The following is a 24,524-nucleotide window of genomic DNA, read 5'->3' on the forward strand; positions in this document are numbered from 1 at the left end:
ATAGTGGATGTGGGAGTGGGATGAGTACTTTTTTTTTTTGGAACACAAAATGTTTGTACAATGTCTTCAATAGTGGATGTGGGAGTAGGATGAGTACATGTTTTTTTTGGAACACAAATGTTTGTACAATGTCTTCAATAGTGGATGTGGGAGTGGGATGAGTACTTTTTTTTTTTGGAACACAAAATGTTTGTACAATGTCTTCAATAGTGGATGTGGGAGTAGGATGAGTACATGTTTTTTGGAACACAAATGGTTGTACACTTTCTTCAACATTGGATGTGGGAGTGCTCACACGTTTCTGTGTAATACTAATTTTTTGTTTCACTTGTGTGTTTCCAAAAACATTTTTTGCTACTTGAAGGACCAAAGTGACAAGACTGCGTGAGGGCAGACAATGGTCATCATAAATGCTCATAAACACACACATATATAGAAAGGTCAATTTTTTTGCCCTATTAAAAGTGACAGTATACGAACTCAACATTTTGATGCCATTACAACACTTTCTTAATGTCGTTACAGTAAAAGGTTTAGGATTTGGAAGGATTTTTTTATGAACAAGAAGTTGCAAACTTAGTTCCTGACAGCCTGAACACCATTGTTCACAAGCCATCATATACCTACAATAGGCAATCACAAATCAGTCAAGTCCATCCAGTTTTTGTTGGTCTCACATTTAATGACATCTAAATTAATCATCTACACATGGAAAGCAAGGACAAGTCATTGGAAAACACTTGGTTTGTACACGATACATTCCTAATATAGTTACACAAAAAAGGGTAAGCAATTGGAAGAAGTATTGCTAACGAACTAGTTGTAAATAGATAATTTGTTTCCATCCATTTATATCTTCCTGTGACATTTAATGACATCTAAATTGATCATCTATAAAATGAAGGCAACAAAAATTTACTAGCCATGGTTTAGCCACACATGTCATGGCTCTGTCGGAGAGTGACGGTGATTCTAATGATCTAATCGATCAAATTTCAGAATCAAAGGCCAAATTTTTTGCAAACTCACGCTCTATCAATGAGTGGCATGAAAAGTGCCTCGAAAAGGAGTACACATTGGTTGCATTATAGCAACAGCTGAACGAGGCGTTGTGCAAATCAGCAAAGTACAAGCGCCTAATACATAGCCAAAAGTGTAAGTATGAAGCACTAGTTGAAAAAGAGAAGGAAGATGTACGTCGTAGGTCAATCTATTCATGGCAGACGAAGCATCTCCAAGAAGAGTGTGACTCGGCTTTCTATGATGGGTTTGACAAATTTCATTCCTAACTTCATCGGGTTCGGCTGGATATGATTAGGATTGCATTATGGCCTCCCAATTGGAAGACATTGTCAGAGATGGTAGTGAGTACACCGAACACAAGTACATGAAGACGGCTCACAACACACCCAAAGATGCTTAACTTCATATCTCCCTTGCTATATATTTCCTCCCATCCTAATTATCTACATTTTCTAGGGAGTTTTGTAACTATATAATGATTCCAAGCTTAAGTACGTATTGCAACTACAAGTTTCATAGATGTTCCTCTGTATTCACAAATATTCATACGATCTCATAACATGTCAACTGCAGTTGATGACACATTCCAACAGTAATGTCACCCACACAAACTTTGAAAAACCAACTGTGGCCATAGGTAAATAATAGTTCATCCCCCTACAAAATTAACACATCTTGCTTAAAAAATGAATATCCACAATTTTAATTATTCACAACCCATTTAATGGTCATTCATCATATATTCTTAAAAATCATCTAGCACCCCCGAATTACCACCCGTAAGTTCAATGTTACTGCTTTGGGTTGGCATTGAATTAGGCTCAGAGTCAGCAACTTCATTTCGCCTTGCAACATCACCATGACCGGGCCTCGATGTGGCCTATGTACGTTCTTTGGGCTCGCTCTGGCAGGAACTAAACAATTATAAATCAATCCAAAGTTATTTCAAATATTACAGCCATAAATATATTGTCAAGCAAACCGTATTTATGTTGCGGACCTTCTGTCTGGCCTTGGACAATTCTTCTTCCCACCCCTGCGTCTCCAATTTTGATGCCTCTTTTCTTGTAACTTGAATGAGATCTTTAAGCACCTTAAGTTAGGAACTCCTAGCCCTCTTTGCAGTTTGTTTTCTTTACCGATCGCGGTTACCACCACTTAAACAATTCAGCTTCGTATCCAACGCTTTCAAAGTCTGGGAAAGAACTGTGGTACCTTCCTCTGACATCACCGCCTTGTTAATCAAGTCTGAAGTTTTTTTTTAGAAAACTGAGTTGTTTTGGACACGGTAGAATTGTCAATGTGTTTGCCTACTTCTTTCCCTTCCTTGTCCAAAACAATGCTGCATTTAACGTTTTAAAGCCACCTTTTTAGTATGTAACGTTTCGGCAGCAGCTCTATTTGTTTCATTCTCAAATATGCCAATATGTGTCAACAAGGTGAAGGAAAATATTTATGAAAACTAGTTGATTTGAGCAACATCTATGCATGCTATTCACAATTAAAAGGTAGAATCATGCTTGTATGCACTCAAAAACAAAACTTAACCCATTAAATTCAAAACCTAGTAGTTATGGTGAACCAAGACTCAACTCAAAACAAAATGAGTTGAGAAACTTTATACCTTTGAAGCACCTCTTTGCTTAGCAAAGGTTAATCACCCATGTGAGGGCCTTCTTTCCTTTGTGACCTTGCTCCTTGTCTCCATGGAATTGGATGGAGGAACTTTGCTTCTTGGCTCCATGTCTTCTTGGATATGGATGGAAGAATTGGGTTCTCCAAAAGTCCCCAAAGTTGGAGACTTCTAAGTTTCGACACCAAGGATGGTTAAGGAAGAAGATGAGTGACCATGGAAGAATTAGATGCTAGTAAATTCCCACATGGTGGCTAGCCTCCTAGAGGGAAAAAGGAGAGCTTTTGTTCTCTCCAATTTTCTTAAGAAAACCCTAATAAAGAAAAGGCTATAAAGTCACATTTATACCTACCTTCAATGGAGTGGTAAACTTGTAATAAGTCCAAAACCCACTCCCTCTCTAAGAATGGCCGGCCTCCCTATTTTTAGTGGGTTAATTGCCCATTTTGTTTTAGTTGTCACACAACTTAAAACTTATGTGCCTTGTGGACCAAAACCCTTTTGTGTCCTGAAGCCCAAAACTAACTTAAGGCCTAAAACGAACCTTTCGTTCTAGATTAATTAACTTTTAATTAATCCTTGCCATATACAATTAAACTATTTAATTGTCCTTACTCATCTTCATTATATCCTTCAATCATTACCTTACACGGTGTTCTATCCATTAGGTTCCTTTTAGCGAGGTAGTGGGCGATTAGAACTCTTCAAATCGATTGTGAATTAAAACTTACTTTCAATTCTCCCTTTAGTGATTATACACCTTTAGGGCTTCCACAAACCATGAGTGACACCTAGCAGTATGTCATGGCTACCCAAGCTAATCAGAAGAGGTGGATAACCTATTCAGTTTAGGATTCCAATGCAATACGGTATTTCTCTAATACAATACTCTTGACCACATTGTTTGGTTTGATAGTTTATTCATGTTTACTATCCAATGTGATTCATTTACGTATATGATTATCTTTAATGTGATTTGGAACGACTTCCTAAATCTCATTCATACTCTGGCCAGAGAATCTTAATCATATCATAGAGTACTCTCCCTCAAATAGTTCGAAGGTTAAAGATCCCTTGTTGCGCATTCACTTGCCTCCATGGCTAAGTGGCTTAACCCCAACCATGCCATGGACACCCTCTGATGGAGTGAGTTTGACATAGTTAAAGATTAAGGACCTAACCACAAGACAACTATGATGCCTTAGGTCAAATGACTACTTTGTATTATCCCTACCATGAGTTCTCATGAGTTCTCATGTGACATGAGTATGAGAACTCCTTCTTGATCGCGTTCAGTGGACTCATTCTCTATTGAGCACCTACGTACTTACCTTGGTGTCAGTCACACTAATGACTCGAGACCAGTCACTCTCCTTAAGAGAAGACATAGCACGTACTGATCTTAACAGATCGTCAATGCCCAATTGGCAATTCTATGATCAGGAATGTTTAGGACATGTATACGAAAGAGAATGGTCTCATGAATCTAACTTCTTAAGATCACATTCTCCCAATTACATATTCCTTGGACCTATCATTTAAGCATATAACATTTATATGAGACGGCTTTAAACAATACTCTTTTCCCTTTATATTAAACTAGATTAGTTTAACATGTGAAATGTTCATAAAGTATCATCATATGATTGGCTTTAGGGCACATTTCCAACACGGAAGTCCTCGAAACTCCATCTCTTTGTAGATGCATTTAACATAACCTAAGGTCGTATCAACCACCAACCTTTTCATCTTTGTCACCTCTACATCCCTCTCAAGTACTCCATACAATGCCTCATTCCTGTGCCCAGACCGCTCCCTCAAGAAACAAGTCAAACTCTTCAATTCCTCCACGTGAAACTTTTCGAACATAAACCGTATGTACAATTTGGCCATTTGCTCTTCCATTGGCGTGCGAAGCTGCAATGGAGGGACACGATTTTCATCATTATGGTCACCAACCACCTCCTTCTGATGTTGCCATCCAAAAGCTTGATTGAACTGAATGCTCAATTCTACCAAAGAGTACTTCTTGTGCATATATTGCTTGAAAAATGAGTGACTACTCTCAACACGTTGACTGCTCGACATTCCGTAAAAAAAAAAGCGTGCTTACAAATTTCGGAACCCATTGTGCACACAAGTCATAAATGTCCTAAAGCCACATTTTATCAACCAACTCACGTTCTACCAACATCTTCCACCTTGCCTCAAATTCTTCTTTGCTTTCGATATCCCATATGCAATTATGCAAATCCTTGAAAGCACCTCCAACCCAACCCTTGTCATTGAACTTCCTACTAATATGCCATATGCAATACTGATGAAATGTGGTTGGTAGTTTGCTGCCAATAGCCTTTGCTATGGCTCCATCTTGATCCGTAATTATGACATTTGACTGCTCACCCGGCATAGCTTAAGCATTTCTTCAAACAACCACTCAAAGCTCTTAGTTTTTTTATTTTTCAAGAATACACAACCGAATATCGTGGTTTGACCGTGGTTATTAACTCCTAAAAATGGAGCAAACATCATCCCGTAGACATTAGTGTTGAAAGTGGTGTCAAACACAATCACATCACCAAAAAGGCCGTAACGACATCGTGACTTGGCATCTGCCCAAAAGAAATTCCCAAGTGTTATACCTTCATCAATCTTCATTTGAAATAGAATGAATCATTGCTTTTTTCTTTCTCATCCTCAAAATGCTTATCCAACATTTCGGCATCATGCCCGATTAGATGGGCTCGTAATTGCTGTTCCGAATTATACATAAACTTGGGGGTGCAACCAATATTTTCAATTCCTCCATTTTGCACCTCCAACAAAGCCACTTGTTTACTTACAAAAATATTGGCCTCCGTACATTGTTCAATCATCACATTCTTTTCCTCCAAAACTCGATGGTGTGATCTAAATAAGTGTGACGCACTTGACATAGGATGATTGTGTCCTTCAATGAAAACCATTACAACAAACTTTTCACAACACTTCCCCTATTTAGTGCAAGTTTCGCCTTGCACTAAGCTATAACATCTCCCCCTTTCCCTTTCTTATTAGGTTTAGGATTACCTTCCTCCCTCTTCTTCCTTTGTTTGCAACAAACAGATTCTTTCCTTAACCAACATTCACCATCAATGGACTTTCTACTACTATGCTCCCGAATCCCAAACCCCACTGCAAGTGCATAATTGTTGTGAAACCTATACCTTTCATCTAACTAATCAAACTCCATTCTCAATTTCGGTTTCAACTCTTCCTTTACTCTTGGTACCACAAATTCAACCCTCCATGCACCTAATTCATCCCCTGCATCTACATCCTCCCAGTCGATGACAATTTCTTCTACTTCTACCTCACCCCCAATCAAATTATACTTCAATGTCTACCTGTAACAAAGTTATACAAGCACAACACAACTTATCACAAGCCAGCACAACGTTTACACCTATATATCTAAAATCCACTTTCACAATTTCAACCAAGTACACTGATAACCACCGACCATTATGGTTTCAAATCCCAGGTTTAAAAAAAACCACACTTGAATGGAAATGCAATATAACATAGGTTATGCAATTATTCAAACACTTAACTTTACAATCTGGGTTTTTTCTGAGGTTGTAGATGAACCAACTGTGTCAACTCCAATCCAAGCACAACTTCAATCATCTATAAATTGAGAGCACACACACCTTTCAACACTGCCCTCTCTCTACCCCTCTTCCCCAGTGGAGAAAACCCTAATCTACCCTTCCCTTGCCGTCACAAACACACCCAATGAACAATTTTTTTTTTAAAGTTAAGGGATTATCGGGTCGCAGCCGCAGCCCAACTTCGATCCACAACAAATCTGATCCAAACTCCAGCTTCGTATGTTTGCCTCTCTTCCCCTCTTTTTCCTTTTCAACATGGGCAATGACTAACCCTTATTTCCTGCTTGCCCCCATTTCTCTCCGTTAGACAAAAACATGCCATCTGAATAAAAAAGTTTAAAATTTTCTAAATGCACCGAGTCATAACGACCGGGTTCTACTCGTCAGCTCGTCCATTTTTAGTTGTTAGATCCTTGTTTGCACCTTAGACTCGCCCTTCATTTAATAGTCATTGCAAAATGTTGGGCCTAAATAATTGAGACATCTAATTGCGCATAAACAAGTCCAACTGTTTTAAGAAACATTAAAATTTTATTATAAAAATGTAGAGCAAGCCCCACAACCACAAGTAGTCCCCATTCACAAAATAGGGAATGCGGGAATCCCTTTTCTTAAGGCGTGTCCATATATATATAGCCTTTAAGGGAAGGGATCCTTATTTTTTTTTATAAAAATGAGGATTAGCTATGGGGTCCACACCACATCGAATTTAAATGATCCGAATCGTCCATTCTTCAAGTTGTACCTCATAGATCATCCTTGCAAAATATTAGCCAAATCGGAAATATTTAAGACACCTAATTGGATTCAAAGAAATGAACAAATACTTAGTTATATAAGAAACAATGAAATTTGATATTGATAATTAAATAGGCAAATGGTTTCGGATTGAATTGAATTGATTTTTTGCAAGAATGATCTATGAATCTAGACCAACAAAATAGACGGTTCGGATCATTGAAATTCGATGCGGAGGAGGCCCCACACCTAATGCCCTTTTAAAAAAAAAAAAAATGGGAATCCCTTTGTATAAAGGGCCTATATATATATATATGTATATTATATGTATACCTTATTTAAGTTGCCTTTAATTTAATTTATCATCGATAAATCTTCCTTAAATAAATTTGAACAAATTTAAAACCATTAAGACATCCACCATTTAGTACTACGGTCTAGTAGTATTTCTGTTCATGTGTAAATGAGAGGTCTTAAGCTCAATTCTCGCCAAAGGCAAATTTGAACGACATTATTGCTAATCTATTATGAGGCTTAGCCCACTCCCACACCTCTTAGTGTAAAATATCATTTGTACAAAAAAAAAAAAAAACAAAACAAAAACCATTAAGACATCCAATTGTAATGAAAAAAATGGATGAATACGGTTTTTCAAAGAAATACCAAAATGACTACCATTAACTCGTCACATAGTTTCAAATTTGTGTATTTTTTGGTAGTGATAATCTTTGAGGGAAGACTTAAAGATAAGCGATTAGATCATTCAAATACATTGTGAAGTGAGCCGTAAATAAGATCCATTAAAGAAGTTTAGTTGAAGGACCCCTCAACTGAAGCTTACTCTGTGTGTGTGTGTAGGTATATATATAATACCTTTTTTTTGGGCTGGGTAGTGACGGTAGTTGCGGCAGCGGCCGTCGCGGCGGTGATGGCTGGGGGGGGGGTGGATTTGGGGGAATGCCCAAACAAAACAACACAAAACCTAATACATATGTTGGGAATCGTTAGTTACAACAGTCAATCAGTCGGATGTGGTGGAAAGTAATTATGTCTTTGCATACTCTATTATTACATGGTGTCTGTCAAACTGCTTCAACAATTCAGGCCAAAAAAACCAAGCAGAAATTACAAATTGTTCAACAATTCAGACCTAATTATGGCATATAGAAGGGATGGAAAGAGTTTCACACATTGATTACCGAATGTGGAAGTTGTAAGATTATTTTTACATGTGTCTTAACAAAACAACCGAGCTAGCTAGCTTGTTGCATTTTTTTGGGTCTTTATAAATTAAGTTGAGCAATTTGATGTAATTACGGAACCAAAGGAGTGTCTTGATTTCTCTTTGGTTTCAGTATCTTTGCAGACTGATTGATGGCAGGAGAAGGAGCTTCTTTTGGTGAGGGAAGAGGAGGGACGACCAAATATGAAGGAGGTGTCACCAACTTTGTGGTATTAACTTGTCTGCTAGCTGCCACCGGTGGTCTCCTCTTCGGATATGATCACGGAATCTCAGGTTTGAATATGTACACGCGTGACGCGCTCACATACACACATTGATTTTTAATAACAAACTGATTATTAAACAAAGAAAGAATTTTTTTTTAAAAAAAGGTGTATATATGCAGGTGAAGTTACTTCAATGGAGTCATTCTTGAACAAGTTCTTCCCATCAGTGTTCCACAAGATGAAGAATGAGTCTGGTGAACATAACAGTACTGCAAATTTGACAGCCATCTCCTCACATTGTTCACCTCTTGCCTTTACATAGTGACGTTCGAGGCCTCCTTTGCTTCATCTATAACTCGGATCTTTGGCCGGAAAATATCCATGTTGGTGGCAGGCGTTGTATTTTTCATTGGATCCTGTTTGGGTTTATATTTGACATTGGACTTTGTGATAATGAAGGCCCAAAGGCGCAAAAGAAAATGAAGATTTGCCCGAGCCCAGTCGATAGGCCCGAGATAAATTGAAAACAGCATAGGCATAGGCCACATGCCTATGATTGAAGTGATGGGCAGTAGAGAACAACTCACCACCAGCCAAGAAGTACTTTTTCAAGGGCATGATGAGTTGGGACAGCAGGGCAAATTGTCTATAAAAGCTAAGAGAGGCACCAGAGACAAGGACACTCAGCCAACCAATCAAAATCATACAAACTTTGCTCTCAAACAAGTTCGTACCCAGAAAGCTGAAGTTTGTCTAGATTAGGTCCTTTATAGCTATAATTTCCCTATAGAAAGCCATCTTATGTAGAGATTAGAAGCTCTACTACCTTCCCTTAGTGTTGTAGTATCAATTCCCTCTAGTAAAATCCTTTTACTTTTCATCCTTCAAAGTATTTAAACCCTTGTAAACATAAAGAGAAGTGGCAACAAGAAGTTGAACCTTGCCCGACAAGGTTAAATCTTGCCCAACTCTCTTTTGTTCGTACTTTCATATAGTAGACACTACTAAGAATAACTACTTGGGTGACGAAGGGGAAAGTGTAGCGCAAAGGCCAATACCGTCATCGGAAACATTAGGCGGCCAAGAGAGCATTGCACAAATTCTGTCGCGCAAAGCTTGTGAGATCAGGCATTGCGTGACGGAGGAAAGCTCTTTGTCGCGCAAAATGAAGATTGCACGACGAAATTGGTGGTCGTTACGAGTACCAAGCAACGAAACTGGGGTTCGACCCCCAAACTCTTGCATGATGGACGTAGATGTTCGACCCACAAACTCTTGCGTGATGGATATAAAGGCCGTCGCAGTAAGATTTTAAAATTAGTTTTTTATTTTTTATATAATTTTTTATTTATTTAATTTTTTTCCTTTTAAATGTTGCTAATATTGTTTTATGTAAAAATAAATTTGATTTTTAAATTTGAAAACAATTTAAAACAAAACTAAAATAGGTAGTCCTTGACGTCACAATAGCCGGCTAATGGTGTTGTTGCTGCGTCGGGTGTAACATCCCACATCGCCCAGGGGAGCGATCCTTAAATGTATATTCCCATCCCTACCTAGCACGAGGCTTTTTGGGAGCTCACTGGCTTCGGGTTCTATCGGAACTCTGAAGTTAAGCGAGAAGGGGGCTAGAGCACTCCCAGGATGGGTGACCCACTGGGAAGTTGCTCGTGAGTTCCCAGAAACAAAACCGTGAGGGCATGGTCGGATCCCAAAGCGGACAATATCGTGCTACGGTAGTGGAGCGGGCCCGGGAAGTGGTCCGCCCCGGGCCGGGATGTGACATGTGACATCGGGGGGCTGGGAGGTTGTTTTTAGAGGTGGTTCAATGTAGGGTAAATGAATGCCAAAGATTTAAAGTGCGCGACGAATTTGGTTCATCAAATTGTTTTGGACCGTAATCTGCTGGGCAGTAATCCGCTCCTGTAGGTCCACCACTTCATATGTCAACGTTTTGACCTCTTATGTTCTCTGCCTGGAGGATGAGGCAGACGGGCCCCAAAGGCCGGCTTGCCCAAGCCCCCGATGAGCATTCCCACGTCGACAACCAAGGGTCTGATTGAGTGTGTCTGTCATGATCTGAAAACTAGCATCCTCAGGGGTAAACACCTCCTCGATCGAGGTCTCTAGGGGAAGCTTGGAAGCCACCTCCTCCAGAACGGTATGGCCTTTCTCCACCATGGTGGACTAGAAAAATGAAATAAACAAATTAATTTGAATATACATGTAATTAATATTAATACTAATTGAATATTAAAAAATTGAAATAACTTACATGAAGCTGCTTCGTCAGCTCATCCCTGGGCCGAATGTACACTTCCTTGAACCTGTTAATTTTAGGAAACTTTAACCCCTTTGAAAAAAATTGAAAAGTGTTAACATAGATTACCAATTGTGTAGTAAAGAGTAAAAAGATCGAAAACTTAAAATAAATATACGGTTACCTTACGTCTCTCCTCTAACCTATAAGAGAAGCGTCGTGAGCCGGATCGGTGAGGAAGTTTCTTCTTCGACCGAATGATCGAGTTTGCCTTCACATTTTTTTGTTGAATTAAAAAAACCTATTAGTTTAGATATTTATAACAAATGAATGAAAAAATGAAATTTTTATTTAAAATTGTAAATTTTTTTATTAATATATTATTGAAATATATATTATACGTATGAGGTATTTCTCATCTTGAAAATGACTGCAGAGCCACTCCCATTCATCCCGACGGTCCATCAATTCTATAGGGCACCCAACTGCTTGAGCGACCTGCGGACTGTCATATAGCTCATAATGCTTGTGGAGGTTGCTCTTCCATTGAGTGAACCTACCGGAGCAAAGGTCATTGATGTATTGCATTTAATTGGCATCGAGGTTGGAGAACTCATAGTGATGCTGCAAAACTCAACAAATAAATAGTAGTTAAAATTTAAAAATCTTTGTATACTTTAATAAAAAATTAGTATTTGAGGTTGAAAATACTTACTGATAATTCATGAAGAACGACTTCCTTGACTTCATGTGGGACAACTTTCCATGACTCCCACATGTTGGTGGCCAACGCACTGTGCTGCTCCTTTGTTGCAGCCACATGATGTCGAGGATGCCACGTAATGGTGATCTTCTCGGTTGTGGTGCGAGTGGTTTGTGACATCTTAAGTAGTTTGCAAGGGCCCCTAGTTTTTTTTTTGAACTACCAAATAAACAAAGTAAACACTAGACAACTTCTATTTTCTACTGAAAATTTGGCAAAACATCCCCTAAAACTTTAACATTTCCTAGAACCTGCAGACAATATAACAACAAAAACAACACATCCACCCAACAATTCAATTAGTTTATACCAATTGGGGACGTTAAAACAAAATTTACAACTTGTTGACATGACTTCACATTGCGATTTGCAACAAGCTTTGGCTTCCAAGGCCAGGTGTGCCAACTTAAATCGTTTACAATAGTGGTTCTACTAATATAGAGAGCATCTATTTGTGCGATTACACGAACTTTCAACAATAGAGGCAAAGCACTCAAAGCCAAGTTCTTAGTAAGTTCGTTCTAATTAATGGGAATGTGATAGTTTTAAAGGTTCAAGCATGCCTACAGACTAATGTCAATGTTGCTTTGCCCATCATGAATCTAGAAGCAAGCTTATCAATGGACAAAGCAAGCTTACCTGTCTGGGACCTCTTTCCATGGATAGAGGAAGTCCTTACTAGACTGCTGAGCCTTCTCAGAACTCCAGGGTCGTCAATGAGTCCGCTGGACGCTTAGTACATGATGCGTCACTGAAGAAGTCGATGACGTAGGAATCGTAGACATCGTTGGCCCCAAAGGTGTGACCGAAGGGACACCCGTCGTGCCCATATCAGGTGTGAAGATGGCAGCAACACTACATCCTAGAGAAGGTGTCTGACTGCGCCTACTAGCTGCCCGATGATTTGATATTAAGTTTGACATCTACAAAAACAATTAATAAAAAAGTTACATTCCACTACTTTAATTTGGTTTGGATATACTAAAAAATATCCTAACCTTTGATAGGAGCATATTTATACGACTTAGTTAGCTTGTTTTCTTGCATTTAATTAGCTAAACTATGTTAATTATAGTGTTTAAAGTTATTTTCGGGCAATTTCAGGTTTTAGTGTCAAAGTATGCAAAAAGAAGCAATTTGGAGCATTCTAGAGCATTTTTGGGCCAAGATTGGATAGTGCAAGCATGGAGGCATGAGGATGGACGAATTTGAAAGGCTTGAATTCAGTTAGGGAGCTGCAAGGGGGCCTAAAAACCTGATTTCTAGAAGGCTACATTAGTGCCACATGTTTTTAGACCTTGTTCTTCTAGAAATCAGCCATATAAGCATTCCTTCTAGAAGGCTTTATCTATTCACACATGGTGCCTAATTTCTGCCTAATTTATGGTACAAAACCTTATTTCTAGAAGGCTTTATCTATTCACACATGGTGCCTAATTTCTGCCTAATTTCTGGTACAAAACCTTTTGGTTTCAACTAAGTTCTAAACCTTTCCTAGCCCTATAAATAAGGCTTTGCAGCAAGGCACTAAGGGGGATCACTCATTCACCCAATTTTCGTCCATTCATCCAGCCACACCACTCTACACATCCTAAAATCCTAGAAACACAATTCCAGCCACTTTTACCACCTTTGCCGTAACCTTCCATCCAAGCAACCATTCAACCACCATAACCACCTTGTGCCGCCACCATTGAAGGAGAGGAGGAGTAGTGCCGTGCAGTCCAAAGGAAGGAAGAAACCTTGCACATGCAATCTGCAACTATTGGAGTGTTTGGAGTTCTTTCTTCTCTTGGTTTTGTTTTCATGTTTAATTTAACTTGCTGTTCAATTATGTTAAACATGTGGAACTAATTTCTTTTTAGTTAGAGGCGAATTTGAAGCCATGGACATATGTTGGTTATGATTTGATTTACTCCAGTTATGAATTCATGAGCTTTAGATGTGGTTTACTTTTCTGTTTTGATTAAGAACTTGTTTATGTATGTGGGTTGAGGGTCGACACTTAATTTGCATGCCTAAACTTGATGCTAGGATATAAGGGAATTTCACCTAATCGTTATGAACTTATATTCATGAGTAGTAAAGATCACTAGTCACGATTGTGTTTAAGTAAACCCTAGGCTGGATTAACATGCGTATTCCATAGTTATGAATGCCTAGTCGATGTTTATGATTTCCGTTGAACTTAATGATCTTTGTTGAATGTCTCTATCATGCGTATTCCATAGTTAGGGACTCTGATGAGGAATAATTTGGTTGTAATGCGTATCCCATTCAATCCAATGAATCTAGTGAAATCTGAAAGTTAATTTAAGCGGACCTAATTAACTTGGAGCATTGTCATTCATCGTTTGTTGAAGTCATAACTGGGAATCAAATTATATGCATCTGTTCATTTGTGGATAAGGAACCCTCTAACTAGTTTCTCATCATTCTATTTCATCACAATCTGTTTTGTTTGAAGTTTGTTTACAAGTCTCTGTTTTAAATTCAATTTCGTCAAAATCAATCCCCCATTTATTTTGAAATGTTAGAATAGTTAGAAATCAAGTTAATTTGTGTTTTTAAGTGTCTTGAGTCAAGTTATAACATATTTTCGTCCAAACTAGTGTTTGTGCTCAAAACTGCCCAGAAAGTGATTTTAAGGCAGTTTTGAGTGTTTCTGTGTTGTTTTGAGTCTTTTGGTTTGTTTAAGTGTTTTAAACCCTAGTTTTGCATTCTTTGAGTCTAGTTTAGTGTTCTAAATTATGTTTTTACGTTTTTGAGTCAGTTTCACATTGATTAGCATCCCTAGTTAATCCCCGGTCTAGAACGATCCCTACTTGCATCATTACTACAATTGTCATCAATAGGGTTTAATTTGTGTGTCAAGTAATTCTCACATCAACCTTGAAGAAAAATAAGATATATCCTTAATTTCATTAATACCATTAAAGAAGGAATCAAATTATCAAATTACCCATTCAACCGTAAAATATATAGTCATGCACTATAGGAACATATATAGTATCCCACATGCCTATATGTATAACCTATTTACATGCCTTATGCAAACCTATATGATAAACATGAAAAAGAAAAGCTAAAAGAACAAAATAGTTTGCAAGACAATGCAACTTGCAAGGAATCGATGAATGATGGAAGAAGGCAAGCATGTACTAAATATATATGTGTGTGTGTGTGTGTGACAACCCGTCCCAAATTTTTCGTTTTATAAATTTTAAAAGCGTGAATTGACGAAAATGCCCTAGAAGCAAGGATTTTGACTTTCGTTGGCCACTGTTTAGAGATACGTATGAGTAATTCTTTTGGAGTATTTGCATGCTAATCATTGCCACGAATGCATAGGCGAAAGCCGTTTGTGAGTTCGGATTATAACGGTATAGTTACGTACGTTTCAAATCGTTCTACTAAACTATGGGTTTTGCATTAATTAAACCCCCACTATGTGGGAATGAGAACCAATTAGAGGCTTGGTTTCGGCCCAATCAGGTATGTGTTGTTGAAGGGACCAATCAAATTAAAAGAGTAATGGACCAATCAGGAAAGGGAGAGAAAGCTCCCAGCTTTCACTTTGACCCATAGACCCGGAGTGATTCTGGTCACCTCCACCATATTTTTTCAGGTCAAATTACCTTGTATTTTAGGTTTATTGGACTTGTCTGACCCTCAAATTCTTGATTGTTCTTTTTGGTGAAGTTTTGCTAAATTTGAGAGGGAAATTCAATATAAAGCTGCTCGCTAGGACATCGTGAACTACATTATTTGACTACTTGGTGTGCATATCATGATTGCATATCTCTGTGACACACATTTTATTTCCCAGTCTTGGGAAACCTTTTTGAAGGTAATGAGTACTAAGTTTGTGTCCAGTATCACGTTTTTACCCTCAGACTAATGGCTAGTCCGAATAAACTATCCAGACCTTAGAGGACATATTGCTTTTGAATATTTTACAGTTTTAGCCAGTTATGGTAGGCACTTAGCTTTGTTAGAGTTATGTGTAACAACGGTTACATTTCTGGTTTGGCTATGGTATTGTTTGAGCTTGGGTATAAAGATTTTACGCACGAAACATGTTTGACAGATGAGTATTGTGAACAGGTATTTGAATGATCGAGATTACAATATAGAAATTGTGATTATTGTTGATGTTACTCATGAGGGTAATGCATGAGAAAAATCGAGGTTTTGTTTAGACGATGTATGTGTATTTCCCAATGGGGGGCCTGATGGTAATATTGCACCTCGGGAATTTGTTACCTGCTTACCGAGACGATAGTGGGTTGTCGGTATTGCGGGCTGCAGACCGTAATATCAATAACTTATTCGTTGGGTTCGTTAAGCAAGTAGACAAGTAGGTCATTCTATGTTAGCATTTGTATTTACTTATTTAATTAATTATTCATTGTTTGGGCTTGACCCAAAGATGCTACATGCTTATCTTCGGAGTATGTAACGCAATGAGTGCGCAGGTGAATTATTATTTTTTTTTTTTATGTTTAGTTTGGATTTCAGTGCAATTATTTTAAATCTTACACTAATATACACGTATTTTGGCATCTGTTATTATATACCTATTTTGACTTTCTACTTTATAAAAGTATTGTATTATAGTATTATACTGAAGAAAAATGAAAGTTGGAGTCTGGAGGAATGAAAGAGGTATCATTGCACTCTGATTGCGACGGAATGACATTCTCTTTTATGCAACTACTCTAACTTGATGTCTTCTTTACATATTTATTTCCCTGCTATCTTTTCACTACTTTTGTATAACAAATGGTTTTAAATTTTGGGGACGAAATTTTTTTTATGGTGGGTAGATTGTGACAACTTGTCCCTAATTTTACGTTTTATAAATTTTAAAAGCGTGAATTGACGAAAATACCCTAGAGGCAAGGATTTTCACTTCCTTTGGCCATTTTTTAGAGCGATGTATGAGCCATTCTTTTGGAGTATTTGTGTAGTAATCATTGCCACGAACGCATAGGCGAAAGCCGTTTGCGAGTCCGGATTATAAACGTTTGAAATCATTCTACTAAACTATAAGTTTTGAATTAATTAAACTCCCACTATGTGGGAATGAGAACCAATTAAAGGCTTGGTTTTGGCCCAATCAGGTATGTGTTGTTGAAGGGACCAATCAAATTAAAAGAGTAATGGACCAATCAGGAAAGGGAGAGAAAGCTCCCAACTTTCCCTTCGACCCGTACAACCACGCAGCAACCTAGTTCGACCCGGAGTGATTCCAATCACCTCCACCATTTTTTTTCAAGCCAACTACACCCATCCATCACCTACAACCTCTTTCACAACCTCTCCTCTACCATTTCCACCCAAGATTGAAGGATTTTAGGTCCTATTTCGTGTAGAATTCCACTGGAGCACGAAGGTGCTCGACGGTGATTCCTTCTTTCCAACGAGTTGCACCACCCACCACAAGACCTGGCATTTTCAAACCTGACCCGTTAACCCGACCCGACCCGACCTGTCCAAATTAGTTTTCGGGTGAGTGATAAACGGGTCGGGTGGTTAACGGGTCAACCCGTTAAGCACTCGTTAAATAACGGGTCATTTGGGTGAACCTGCGAAACTCGTTAATCACCCATTTATTGAGGACTTTTGTGTAATTTCAAATCACTGTCGTGCTTTCCCTCATCAAATCATCGCCATGCTCCGACCTCTGCAACTCCACAAGCTTCTCAATCAACCCCTTCTGTAGCATCGCGTTAAACGTTAATAACCTTATTCCGCCTGAAATACCCAATTTCGAACACACACACCATCGTCATCAACCCCTTATGAACTTGGGTATTTCTTCGTTGAACTTGATCTCATTGACGAGTGGCAATTTGATCAGCCTGACGAGCGTGCAAAGTACCCTGATCTCGTTTGTAGACGTGATTTTTATCAGAAAGCTGATCGTGGGCCGACCCATCAAAACTTTACCCATGAAAGCATCTTTATTAAACTTGATCAGAGCTGCAATGGCAAAAAAACAATGCTCTCTAACTCGCTGCGATGACCTAGTCGACTCGCACTGAACTAAGTCGAGCGAGGTGACAACTTTGGACTTCAAGATCAAATCTTGCAACTCATGGTTGAACCTCTGCGCAAATCGGTCCTCGAACTGAGTCAGTAGCTTAATCAACTCATCCTTGTTGAAAATTGGGTTCTCGTCCAGAGCTCGTGTCAAGTTATCCAAGCACTCGCGGTTGATCCAAGCTTGAATTTCAGATTCGATAGACCGGGCGAGTTTGGAAAGGTAGTGAGTCGAACAACAGCGAGTAAAGAAGGAGCGGATGCAGAGAGGGCATTAATGGCGGAGGATGAGTTCGAGTGGGTGAAACGGGTGACCCGTTAGCTTAACGGGTTAGGTTTGGATGACCCGTTAACTTAACGGGTCAGGTTCGGGTGACCCGTTGGAACACCAAGGAAGGAGAATCAAAGAACACCTACCTTAGGGTTTCCGGCTAGTTCGAGCTAAATTGGGATTTTTCCGGGCTAAATTGGACTTGGCCACAAGTATAAAACTTGCTCTACTCACTTAGATCTTCAGTTCTATGAAGTTTGAGAAGTTTTTTTAAATAGTTGATTTTTCCGGCGAGTCAGGATGGCCAACTGTCATGTATAGCAGCGCATGGGCCGAGGCATCCCTTGACTTTCTTAGGCTAAATTTGATTCTCCAATTCTGTATGTGAAGTTTGATTGACGAATTTCCGTTATTTAAACCTAGTTCCATTATGGTCTGCCACTTAAATATGACCGTTGGATCATCACCAAACTTTAATACCTTATAGTACGTAATTTATGGGGATCATAAGAACTTACTGATAAGAAATCCGACGTATGGATATTCCTGAATTGGATTGGTTAGTTCATAAAATAAAACGTTGACCACCACTTGAATTTGCAATTAGCGGAGATCCAACCGTTGGATCATAATGAAACTTTAGTATGATGTTTTAGATGAATAATGTGGATCTTTGGAAGTTACGGATCGAAAATCCAAGATGCGGATCTTCTGGATTGAGTTACGTTTATATATATATATATATATATATATTTTTTTTTTTAAATACTATGATATTGTTAAGTTTTAGATTGCATCATGGCATATCCATATGCATATTACCTGCATATAATTGTTGTGAATGCTGTGAAATGATAAAGGGAACGCGGGACATGCAGGTAAGTCCAAGTAAGGTTATGTGGTGGATTGAAATGGTTGAATCAATTTGGCATGCATATGTTCATATAGTGATCATCATTGCTACACCCTGGTGTTAGTACTCCCGCCCCGGGCCAGGACACAGTCTTTCACGTGATGTTCACATCCCACACTACACGCTTTCCTTGGATCCAAGTAGTTGCTAGTCTATCGTACAAACTGCATTAGGTAGTTTCGACTTGTAGGTGACCTATGCATAGCACCAGCTGCACGTGATCGTAGCACTAGAGCGTTTATTATTACACCTAGCATGTCGTATAGGTCACATTAGGTGACTCCGACTTGTGTGTTAGCATAGTCTGATGAGCGATAGGTGCAGTCGTACAGGTCACATAATGTGACTCCAACTGACATGCTAGTATAGATTACTGAGCACATGATCATATCTATATTACTGTTGAGCTATTCTGGTGTGGCATATTTATGGACTTACAGTTAGCATGCATTGGATTTTCATACTTATACTTAGTATGATATTTTGGAAACTATACATGTTTTACGGCGAGGGGTTATAACGTTTTCAAAAAGGTTTTTATAAAACCTTATTTTCAGGCCCACTCACCCTTGTTTTTCGCCCCTCTAGGTTTTAGCTGCTGAATGGTTGCATTGACGTGGATTCTTAGTGAATCTTAGTAATGGTGGCTACTTCTAAGGGTATAATCCTTATCCACTCTACGTACTTTACTTATGCTCTGACGTCACGTGTGAAATGGGTTCATTCCCGCTCACCAGCGCACCCTTATATTTAGGCACTTTTAGGTTTTAATTTATTCACATTTTCCACATTACTACACTTTATGGCTTCGTCACCTTCCAGGTGTCAGCCAGCACAGCTCGATTCGGTGTCCTATTGGACATATCGGGTCGGGGTGTCTCAGTTTGGTATCAGAGTATAAGTTGGGTAGTATTGCATTCATCACACGCATGATGTAAGCATTCTAGGTTCTTGAGCCTAAGCTTTGGACAGTTTTGTCGACTTGTTGACATTTTAGAAGATCACCTTGGCAAACGCCTTAGATTTAAAGCAAAGAAATTCCCTGCCAAGGAAAGGTGTAAATTTGAGGCAGGTTGATGGCCCTAAAGCAAGGCTACTGTATCGATCAATGTGAATCACCGGAGACTTTACCAACCATTTCCATCTCTATTCTCCAACCATCAGTAGTAAACCTTTTTAGATTGGATATCATAAATAATTTTGATTCCTTGGCAGTATCCGTTAGAATACCACATATTAGAATTCCTACCAAGTCTACTCTCGTTAAGACTCTAGAAATGTCTCGTCTGATGATGTGGTGCTAAAGTGGTAGCACTCGATGAAAGAACATCTTGGGACAATCACTTTTGGTCCCCAATAACACTAATCTTTTCAAACATACTGGTGATCATTTCGACTCTTCTAGAGGAAGATTGGCTTTCATTTAAGTCCATTCTAAGGTAGATTGTTAGCAAATTCTGTTTCTCGGCCTTAGGACATTTCAATCAATACTAGTTTCCCAAATTTCTTTAGGGTTGTACTTGTCATTTCAATGAGCATAAGCACAGGTGTACAAGTTGTTATACTTACAGTTAGTAGAAACAACTGAATCACCTCATCGGACCCGTTCCTTACTAATCGTCCGAACTATCCACCTGAGTGGGCTCTTAACTGTGATCAGTCCATTGTAGCACTACTAATTAACAATATTATCCAATATCTGGGAGCTGTCAATCAATATTCAGGCAGTATGACTTCTGATACCGAACATATGTACTAGTATCTGGGAGTGATACCTTTATACCAGAACGCTAATTCACAGTTTCAAGATAACGAACAATATCAATATATTTAAAATGCGTGATTAGCGGCGCGATTGATAGATTGGTTAACAGTGACTACTTGAGCCGAAGAAACTAAATCTCAGAAACTTAGGAGCAAACCTCTTAGAAGGACTGTAAACTCGCACTCATGTTAATTGTTTTATCGATCTAGGTAACTAGAACATTCTTGACCATCCATCCTCTTACTTCCATCCACAAGCATTAGAATTGAAGCATGAGTTAATTTCCCGCTGTAAAAGCAAGTTGAGTATCGAGAAAGTCATGAAAACCTATTAGTAGGTGTCGTAGGGAAAATAAGTAGTATGGTGCGTTTCAAGGACGAATACCTTTGGCGGCATTTCCCAAAATTTTATCTGGGAAATCATCAAATGGTGAAGTGAAGTACATCATCAACCCACTTCCTAGTATTACACCAATTTCCCTTACTCATATTGAACGTCCCCGACGTCATTGAGAAACTTAGTTATAAGGTTTACCAATTAAGAACTTACCTAACCCAGGGCTAAACACCTTATCTTGGAAACCTCAAACTTACTCACGAAGGCGAAAGATTGAATCTTAGGGTCATACCTAGATTCTAGCAACTTCCCCGGGTGACGATAAAAAAATTAAAAAAAAAAAATAAATAAAATTGTTATCCCCTACTTCGAGTTGATGGTCTAGCTGACCCACCTTTGTAACTCGAGTTTTCTTCCATAACCTGATGAATTTGTAGTAGCTCTGTTGACGACTTACTTATTTACTCCAGTGACAAATCTAATCTTTAGACATCAACAGTCAACTTTATATCAAATTGCTCAACTGTTAACTTTGATTAAATTGGTACTTTTCTCGCCGTAGACGATATTCCTTTCTTTTTCCAAAAAGATTGTAGCGGAAGAAAGTAGAAATTCTCACAAAGTATTGTGAATTTCGAGGTATCTTTGGTCTTATTGATTTTATCGACAATTGGTTAGCGATTTTCGGCTATAGTGTTTTTCCTCACTCACAACCGAGGAAAGTTAGTTTAGTTGTGATGTTAGTTAGGAATAAAGTTTCTGACAACTGAATTGTTGTCTCAACCTACCCTTATGTTGCACCTTTTGATGACATTGATCATTTGGATATCCATGATGATGTGTTCTTTGGATGTTTCGACTGTGCTGAGGCAGTATGACAGAGAATTGCTTATACTTTCCAACGGTTAAAACCATTTGAAATGAACCATCCTATTGATGACTTAGAGTCAATTGTTAATATCTTCATTTGAGATAAGCTAAAATTTCTGATAGCGACGATGGAAGAACCAAATCAACGCCTACGATTGCACTATCGTGTATTACCTCGGTGGTGAAAACGTAGTTACTGAACACCTTTAGCTTGTCCTATCCCACCTCAGTTGGAATTCACAAGTATTGTTTTGACGTTACCTGTGAGATATCGATAAATTGTTTGGATGGTTATAATCACTTCATGTATCTGTATTAGGATGGGACAAGTTAGCCTATCACCATTAGCTTACAATATAAGGTATATTGTACATATGGAGTTATGATGATGTTTCAGTGACCATCGACCGACGCAACACGTTAGCCCACTTTCCATTGATTCCAAGGGACCACATTTAGACCACTTGATAAAATTCTTCATTCTTGAAATTATAAATACTCTGCTAAACGAATCTTAATCGTTGGTGATTGCATGTTCCAAGAGCTACAGCGGTAGCGAGATGTCATGCATTAATTTCAATTACCTTGTATTTTAGGTTTGTTGGACTTATTTGTCCCTCAAATTCTTGATTGTTCTTTTTGGCGTAGTTTTGCTAAATTCGAGAGGGAAATTCAATATAAAGCTATTTGCTAGGATATCATGAACTACATTATTTGACTACTTGGTGTGCATATCATGATTGCATATCTCTGTGACACATGTTTTATTTCACAGTCTTGGGAAACCTTTTTGAAGGTTATGAGTACTAAGTTTGTGTCCAGTATCACGTTTTTACCCTCATACTAATGGCTAGTCCGAATGAACTATCCGAACCTTAGAGGACATATTGCTTTTGAATATTTTACAGTTTTAGCCAGTTATGGTAGGCACTTAGCTTTGTTAGAGTTATGTGTAACTGAGGTTACATTTCTGGTTTGGCTATGGTATTGTTTGAGCCTTGGTATAGAGATTTTATGCACGGAACATGTTTGACAGATGAGTATTGCGAACAAGTATTTGAATGATCGAGATTATGATATAGAAATTATGATTATTGTTGATGTTACCCGTGAGGGTAGTGCATGAGCAAAATTGAGGTTTTGTTCAGACGATGTATGTGTATTTTCCAATGGGGGCCTGATGATAATATTGCACCCTCGAGAATTTGTTACTTGCTTATTGAGACAATAGTGAGCTGTTAGTATTGCATGCTGCAGACCGTGATATCAATAATTTGTTCGTTGGGTTTGTTAAGCAAGTAGACAAGTAGGTCATTCTATGTTAGCATTTGTATTTACTTATTTAATTAATTATTCATTGTTTGGGCTCGACCCAAAGATGCTACATGCTTATCTTTGGAGTATGTAATGCAACGAGTGCGTAGGTGAATTTTTTTTTATGTTTAGTCTGGATTTCAGTGCAATTATATACATTTCTATCAGATGCATCCATCGATAATTGACAGGTTTAGGTAGAAGTGCCTCCTTTGGCAAGTGAATCACGATGTGGATCATGCTTGTGAACAAAGCTAGAGGAAATATTTGTTCAAACTTGCATAGCACTTCAATAATATCGTCGCACAACTATTTAACATCAGAATTGTGCAAAGATCTTGCAGTTAATTGAGAAAAATATCTAGCCAACAACATAATCGACTTTACCACGTCTTTTAGCAAGAGGTGTCGAATTCATACTAGGAGATAGCGTTGAAGCATGACATGACAATCATGACCCTTGAGGCTAGAAAATTTGCCTTCGTCCACGTTTGCGCAACGACCGATGTTTGAAGCATACCCATCTAGAAACTTTACAGAAGATAGAAACTGCAAAAAACTTTTTCCTCTTATCCTATTTCATCGAAAACCATGCGAGCTTCTTTCTGTCTATGTCTCCATCCCTCGTCATCCATAAACCTGGCCTAATGCCCATTTTTTCAGATCGATTCTAGCTTTTATTGTGTCCTTTGTTTTTCCCTCGATGTCTAGTATAGTTCTGACCAGTGTATCAAACATATTTTTCTCAACATGCATTATATCGATGTTGTGTCTCAATTTTAATTTGAACTAGTACGGGAGCTCGAACAACCTCGTCTTATGTGTCCAGTTTAGATGTGTGTCTAGTCTTGTCCTATTTATGGATTTGCCCAACAAAGAAAAATCCAACTAATTCACCTGAGCCAAAATTTCATCTCCAGACCATTATCTAGGTCTTGGCCTAAGCTATGTGCTGTCGAACAAGGCTGTCTCGTTCTGACGCCACTCGTGGTCCCATGACAACCATCTACAATGCCCTAGGTAACAAACTTTTCCTGCGTGCCAACTAGACGTTGTGTTCTCTTTACAAATTGGGCATGTGTAATAGCCCTTAGTCATCCACCCTTACATCATAGCATACATAGGAAAATCATCTATAGTCCACATTATGGCTGCTCTCAAAGTGAACATCTTCCCGGTAGATTTATTGTATGTGGGAACACCGTTTTCCCATAATTCTTTTAGTTCATCGACCAACAGTTGTAAATAAACATCAATAGATGTTCCTGGATCTTTGGTTATCAACAATGTCATCATCATATATTTTTTTTTTCATGCACTTCCAAGGTGGCAAATTATACGGAATTGCGAAGATTGACCAAGTGTTATGGTTTTGGTTTAGAACCCTGAACGGATTAAACCCGTCCATTGCAAGTCCCAATCTAACGTTCCAAGGCTCATGTGTAAAATTGAGGTACAGTCGATCAAATTCTTTCCAGGCCTCTCAAT

At 38.5% G+C, this 24,524-nt stretch overlaps 1 pseudogene; it reads left to right on the top strand.

Annotated features, from left to right (window-relative positions):
* Positions 1–8,421: 8,421 nt before the first annotated feature.
* LOC126629906 (sugar transport protein 9-like) overlaps positions 8,422–24,524 on the top strand; it is a 39,309-nt pseudogene continuing 23,206 nt past the window's right edge.

This window comes from Malus sylvestris, chromosome 1 (assembly GCF_916048215.2).
Source record: "Malus sylvestris chromosome 1, drMalSylv7.2, whole genome shotgun sequence".
Classification (NCBI taxonomy): domain Eukaryota; kingdom Viridiplantae; phylum Streptophyta; class Magnoliopsida; order Rosales; family Rosaceae; genus Malus; species Malus sylvestris.